We start from the raw sequence: 7,886 nt of genomic DNA on the forward strand, positions 1-7,886 counted from the left end.
GTCTTCATGATGGTTTGTCCCCTTAATCGTTATATAGTGTCCTCCTTTGTCTTTTATGGTGGATTTTGTTTTGAAGTCTATTTTATCTGAGATTAGTATTGCCACTCCTGCTCTTTTTTGGTAGCTGTTTGCTTGATATATTTTTTTCCATCCTTTGATTTTTAATAAATACACACCTTTGCTTCTAAGGTGTGTCTCTTGTAGACAGCCTATTGATGGATCCTGTTTTTCTTTATCCATTCTGTCACTCTCTGTCTCTTTATGAGTGCTTTTAGGCCATTTACATTCAGTGTAATTATTGATAGGTATGAGTTTATTACTGTCATTTTGTAGTGCTTTTATTTATTTTTGTTTTCTTTTGTGGTGCTGGTGTTTTCTTTGTTCCTCTTACTCTCCTGTGCAGAATTCCTTTTGTTTGTGGATTTTTTTTTCATTTCTTTGGTTTTTGTAGATTTTGTTTTTACTGAGACTTTATGTTTTTCTTTATTTTGATGAGTATGTTTGTTAACTTTCTTTGTGATTACCTTGAAATTTACCCTTATCTTCCTAAGTTTGAACAGTCCTTTGTTATTTAGTATCTCCCTGCTTTCCTCTCCATTTGAAAATTCTATACCTACACCGTTTATTCCCTCTTTAATTGTTCTGACGCTGTTGTCATTTACAGATTAACCTCTCTGCGGTTCCCTGTTGTAAATCTTTTAGTTTTGATTAATCCTTGAGAGTTCATTACCTAGGCTGGTATCTGGTTGATGCTATCTTGTGTCCTTGATTCAGCCTGTCATCTGATGTTGTTTGTTCTTAAACCAAAGGACTCCCATTAATAATTCTCATAAATTCGGTTTGGTTTTTACATATTCCCTTAATTTCTGTTTATCTGGAAATGTTGTAATTTCACCATCCTACGTGAGCGAGAATTCTGCAGGATATATTATTCTTGGTTGGCAGTTTTCTTCAGAGTCAAAATTTTGGTGCAAAATAATGAAAGCAGTTAAATGCTCCCAGGGAGTCTTTTAGGATAAAAGGACCCAATGACAGAACTAATTGTAATGGTGACAAGGAGAGTGTAGACTGACTCTGTGTTCTGGGCAGCAAACTGCAGCAGACCCAAGGTTACTGGTGTTCCTTGTGAATTTCTGTCCTAAGCTCATTTTATACCATCGGTGATCTCAAGGGACAGTTTGTATCACACAGCTCGTAAAGTCAAGTTGTAATTTCAAGTTTAATCATGCAATCAGAAAGGAAGTTATTTCACACTTTAATAGGGCAAAAAGAAAATAAGCATTTTGCCATTATATTATACTTATAAATCAGCCCAAGTTAACAGTTTGAATCCCTTTCATTTATGGAAATTGGGCTTCAGCCCTCTCGCATTCCGAATTTTCCAGGGAAGTCCTGATTTTGACTCCTCTGTTCTGGCAGCTGTCTTATGGACATTGGTGTATGTTAGGTCTTACATCTTGACTCCTGGTTCTGGAGATTTGATAGTGATGGCTGCACCATTCCAGAGTGGGAAGCTCAGACAAGTTCACCAAAACCTCTTTCCTCAGGCAACTGTCCATCTTCCTCATTGCTTAAGTCACACCTCCAGATGCTCAAACTTGTTCCAGAGAAGAAGGGCCTGAAACTCACAGTTCTCATCATAACATGCTGCTATATTTTATGCCATAATTTGAATTAAAACTGTTTTTAATGGTGGAAAACAGTCTTCATAAGCAGATCAAATGGAGGAAAGTGTAGAACAGAATTTCAAATTTTCATGGAATTTAGTGTTTCTGGAGCCATAGAGGCTGCATAACTTGAAGAATGTAATCAATGTCACTGAACTGTACATGTAGAAATCGTTGAATTGGTGTATGTTCTCAACAACAACAAGAATAAATTAAAAAATTATTTTGCAAAAGTCCAAATTGATCTAATTATAACAAACTTCAAAAAGAAAGATATATACAGCCATGTCACAGTGACTTCCAATCTTGGTGCCTATCCAAAACTGTTAAAGTCAAAATTAAAAGCAAATGTGATTATGAATTAATTAAGCAGCTAGACTGATGATTTCTTACTTTGTGAAAACAGGGTCAAAACATGCTTATGAGAGTCTAATCCCCCCTCCCCCGCCCACATACACACCTACCAACCACTCCTCAAGACACATACACATAAAGGTAATGTCTTCATACTCTTTCATTTTCTCTGAGTCCAATTAGTCACTCAGATATCTCTCTTTCTACACCGCCCCCCCCGCCCCTCGCTGAAACAGGTTAGCAGCTTAATGGAGAGTAAGTGGTTCCAGCAATTCCATTAGGAGAAAGACTTCTGGCTGGGTAGGGTAAGTGAAGAGAAACTTTAGCAGGGAGAAAAGCCACAATTCTGAAACAAACTAGTGTTTTACATCAAAAACAGTCTTTTTTTTTTTTTTTTTCTTTTTGAAAGAGAACAGCCGAGTGGTGAGTTAAAGAAAGGGCCTCACAGGCTAGGTACTCAGCAGTGTTGCTCTGAAAGAAGACAGTTATATAAGCAATAACATCTGGATGGGGTAAAGCCCACTTTGAAATCCAAAAATACAATAACAGTGCTTATTTAAACATCGTTTGTGTTTGAATAATGGCAAGAGTTAGAGCCCAGGGCTGACTTTGTTTTTCAGGCCTTTGGAAGTGGGCGTAGAGAACTTTTGACAGTTGAGGCAATTTGGAGTTGAGGGAGGGGACCTTGTGGGGACATGAGACACCGTGAGTTTGAGCACTTCATTTATAGTCATTTTCACATCCGTTTTAATTGTTCTTGTCTAACTTAGAATAGGCCCACACATAAAGACAAAAGCTTGTTAGTGTCTATCAGAGGAACGAAAAGCATTTGAAAATGGATAGTGGTGATGGTTTCAAAACATGGTGAATATAGTTAACGTCACTGAATTGTACACAAAAATGGTTAGAATAGCAAATGTTTTTGTTATGTATATTTTGTTGTTGTTGTTAGATGCTGACAAGTTGGTTCTGACTCATTGCCACCCCATGCACCCCATGACCGAAACACTGACTGGTGCTGCACCTTTTGTTGCAGCCACTGTGTCAGTCCATCTTGTTGAGGGTCTTCCTCTTTTTCGCGGACCCTCTACAAAGCATGATGACCTTCTTCAGGGACTGGTCCCTCCTGATAACATGTTTAAAATATGTGAGATGAAGTCTCGCCATTCTTGCTTCTAAGGAGCATTCTGGCTGTACTTCTTCTAAGACACATGTGTTTGTTCTTCTGGCAATCCATGACGTATTCAATACTCTCCACCAAAAGAATAATTCAAAGGTTTCGATTCTTCCTTATTCATTGTCCAGCTTTCACATTCAACTGAGGTGATTGAAAATACCATGATTTGGGTCAGGCCCAGTTTAGTCCTCAAGGTGATATCTAGGCTTTTCAACACTTTAAACAGGTCTTTTGCAGCAGATTTGTCCAATGCAATGCATCACTTGATTTTTTGATTGCTGCTCCATGGGTGTTGATCACGGATCCAAGTAAAATGAAATCCTTGACAACTTCATTATTTTTTCCGTTTATCATGATGTTGCTTATTGGTCCAGTTGTGAGGATTTTTGTTTTCTCTATGTTAAGATGTAATCCATACTGAAGGCTGTAGTCTTTGATCTTTATCAGTAAGTGCTTCAAGTCCTCTTCACTTTCGGCATGCAAGATTGTGTGATCTGCATATCGCAGCTTGTTAATGAGTCTTCCTCCAATCCTGATGCTGCAATCTTCTTCATATAGTCCAGTTTCTTGGATTATTTGCTCAGTATAAATATAGTGAAAGGATACAACCCAGACATGCATCTTTCCTGATTTTAAACCATGCAATATCCCCTTGTTCTATTGGTCTGCTTCTTGGTCTATGTACAGGTTCTACCTGAGCACAATCAGGTGTTCTGGATTTTCCATTCTTCGTAATGTTATTCATGATTTGTTATGATCCACACAGTCGAATGCCTTTGCATAGCCAATAAAACACAGATAAATATCTTTCTGGTATCCTCTGCTCTCAGCCAAGATCCATCTGACATCAGCAATGATATCCCTCATTCCATGTCCACTTCTGAATCTGGCTTGAATTTTATCCATGTAGTGCTGCAACCATTATTGAATTATCTTCAGCATAATTGTACTTGCATGTGATATTAATAATATTGTTAAGTAATTTCTGAATTCTGTTGGATCACCTTTCTTTGGAATGGGCACAATTATGGATATCTTCCAGTTGGTCAGCCAGGTAGCTGTCTTCCAAATTTATTTTACTACAATAAAAAAAGAAAGATTAACCTCTCCCCCCATTTTTTTTCCTTTTTTCTTTTACTTTCAGCAGTTTTAATGCATAAAGTCTCCAAGAAGAGAAAAAAATCAACCTGTAGAGATGTACGTCCTTAGGGGAGGATTTGTGGATTTCTGCTTAAGAGGATGAGTTGGTTAGAAGGCCAGACAGCAAGCTTTGTGTGCACGTGTCAGCTGAGCCCAGCACTAACTTTTGGGGCTTCCGCTGTCCTGTTCATGAGGTGAGGCCTTCCAGAGCATGGGCATCTGTAGGCGTTCACAGAGATGCCTTCAGGCCCTCCTTTTTGTTCTCGTGAGTGCTTTCCTCCACTTGCAGGGACTGGGGTGCCCTGAAAACATGAGCATGATCATAGAGACCCTCCACCCTTATGCCCCAGCACATCCACCTCTGCTAGGCTAGGGCGGTCTCTTAGGTGGCCAAATGCCTGGTGCTAGAGACCATCTCAAAAGCTCCTGCTGGGAACCTCCAGACTCCCCTCTGACACACGTGCACGTACCCATTCGGCTGCTTGTTTTTGCATTTCTCCTGCCAGTTTATATCTGTTATGGATTGAAATATGTCCCCTTAAAACATGTGTTGGAATCCTAACCCAATACCTGTGGAAGGGCCCTGGTGGTGCAGTGGTTAAGAGCTTCACTGCTAACCAAATGTTGGCAATTTGAATCCACCGGCTGCTCTTTGGAAACCCTATTGGGCAGTTCTACTCTGTCCTATAGGGTCACTATGAGTGGGAATTGTCTGGATGGCAACAGGTTTGGTTTTTTTTTTTTTTAGTTATACAATGTATAATTATAATATACTATATAATAAATATAAAAGAATAGTATTCACTTATATAATAGTGATAATAATATCTAATAATTTGTAAGGCTTATTGTATGCGCAGTATTGTTCTAAGTATTTTACATGTGTTAAACCATTTATTCCTTTCAGCAACCCTATGAAGTTGTTGTTGTTAGGTGCCGTTGAGTCGGTTTCGACTCATAGCGGCCCTATGCACCACAGAACGAAACACTGCCTGGTCCTGCGCCATGCTCACAATCATTGTTATGCTTGAGCCCATCATTGCAGCCACAGTGTCAATCCATCTCGTTGAGGGTCTTCCTCTTTTTTGTTGACCCTGTACTTTACCAAGCATGATGTCCTTCTCCAGGGACTGATCCCTCCTGACAACATGTCCAAAGTACATAAGACGTAGTTTCTCCATCTTTGCTTCTAAGGAGCATTCTGGCTGTACTTATTCCAAGACAGATTTGTTTGTTCTTCCGGCAGTCCATGGTATATTCAATATTCCTTACCAATGCCACAATTCAAAGGCGTCAATTCTTCGGTTTTCCTTATTCATTGTCCAGCTTTCGCATGCATATGATGCAACTGAAAATACCATGGCTTGGGTAAGGCGCACCTGAGTCTTCAAGGTGACATTTTTGCTTCTCAACACTTTAAAGCGGTCTTTTGCAGCAGATTAGCCCAATGCTATGCATCTTTTGATTTCTTGACTGCTGTTTCCATGGGTGTTGATTGTGGATCCAAGTAAATTGAAATCCTTGACAACTTCAATCTCTCTCCATTTATCGTGATATTGCTTATTGGTCCAGTTGTGAGGATTTTTGTTTTCTTTATGTTTCTTATATTGAAGGCTGTGGTCTTTGATCTTCATCAGTAAGTGCTTCAAGTCCTCTTTACTTTCAGCAAGCAAGGTTGTGTCATCTGCATAATGCAGGTTGTTAACGAGTCTTCCTCCAATCCTGATGCCCCATTCATCTTCATACAGTCCAGCTTCTTGGATTATTTGCTTAGCATACGGATTGAATAGGTATGGTAAAAAGATGCAAGCCTGATGCACACCTTTCCTGACTTTAAACCACACGGTATCCCCTTGTTCTGTCCAAACAACTATCTCTTGATCTATGTACAAGTTCCTCATGAGCACAATTAAGTGTTCTAGAATTCCCATTCTTCACAATGTTAGCCATAATTTGTTATGATCCACATAGTCGAATGCCTTTGCAGAGTCAATAAAGCACAGGTAAACATCTTTCTGATATTGTCTACTTTCAGCCAGCATCCATCTGACATCAGCAGTGATATCCCTGGTTCCACGACCTCTTCTGAATCCAGACTGAATTTCTAGCAGACCCTACCAAGTAGATACTACTATTATCCTCATACCAATGAGGAACCTGAGGCAAGACAGGTTAAGTCTTATGTCCAAAGTCTCACAGCTAGTCAGTGGCACAGCTGCAATTTTAATGAGGCAGTCTAGCTGAGAACCCATGCTCTTATATCAAGCAATCTGTGTTTTTGAGAATGAAAAATTGTCCTGCAGAGTCCTAACCATCATGGGGTATAAGGTCTGTCTCAGACATCTCAGGAGTTTATAGGTGAGCTGGGCAAACAATACACATAAAAGGCAGCTAACTATATCAAGGAATAGTTCTGAAAGCTCTCCAGGTAATTCAAGGATCCCTAGTGACACAGTAGTTAAAGCGCTTAGTTATAAACCAAAGGTTGGTGGTTTGAAACCACCAGCCACTCTGTGGGACAAAGACATGGCAATCTACTTCTATAAAGATTTACGGCTTTGGAAACCCTATGGGGCAGTTCTACTCTGTCCTATAGGATCGCTATGAGTTGGAATCAACTCAACAGCAGTGGATTTGGTTTGGGTTTTTGGCCAGGTAATTCTAATTGGCAGCCAAGTCTGAGAACCAGTGTACTAGGTTAGTGCTTCTTAAACTTTAAGGTGCATTAGAATCATCTGAGGGTCTTGTTAAAAAACAGATGTTGATGCACTAAGTCTGGGTTAGGGCTTGAGATTTTTTTTCTTTTCATTTATTTTTTATTGAGATATACTTCACATATCATTAACTCTACCCTTTTAAAGTGTACAATTCAGTATAAAAACATATATTCACAAAGTTGTGCAATCATCACTATCATCTAATTCCAGAACTTTCTCATCACCTCAAAGAGAAAACTTGTATACTCACTCCTCACTTAACAACATGGTTACGTTCCAAGGACCAGGTTGTTACGCAAAAATCAGAATTATGTAAAAATGGAGGATGACACATCAGATCAAAAAATGGAGGATGACTACATCATTACATAACTGCCAAATTACATCATTACGTAACTGTCAAACAATTGAAAATCATGGCCCAGCCAAGTTGTTACATAACCTTAACCATCACAGCCAGGGTTACTCTCATCTCACACCTCAGCATTCGTTATTGCCAGACATATGTCATTAACGCACAAAATAGTCAGTAGATTTTTTACAATTGTTGTAAATGCAAAATGTCAGATAATGAGATAGTTGATAAGTGAGGAGTGGGTGTGCTCATTGGCAATTACTCTCCATTGGCCCCACCCCCAGCCCCTGACAACCACTAATCTACTTTCTGTCTCTATGAATCTGACTATTCTGGACGTTTCATATATAAATGAGGCAATAAATATTCATCCTTTTGTGTTAGGCCTTTTTCACGCAGTGTAATGTTTTCAAGGTTCATCCATGTTGTAGTCTGTATCAGAAGTCATTTCTTTTAATGAACAAATAATATTCCGT

This window comes from Trichechus manatus, unplaced genomic scaffold, assembly GCF_000243295.1.
Source record: "Trichechus manatus latirostris isolate Lorelei unplaced genomic scaffold, TriManLat1.0 scaffold00101, whole genome shotgun sequence".
In the NCBI taxonomy this organism is placed as follows: Eukaryota; Metazoa; Chordata; class Mammalia; order Sirenia; family Trichechidae; genus Trichechus; species Trichechus manatus.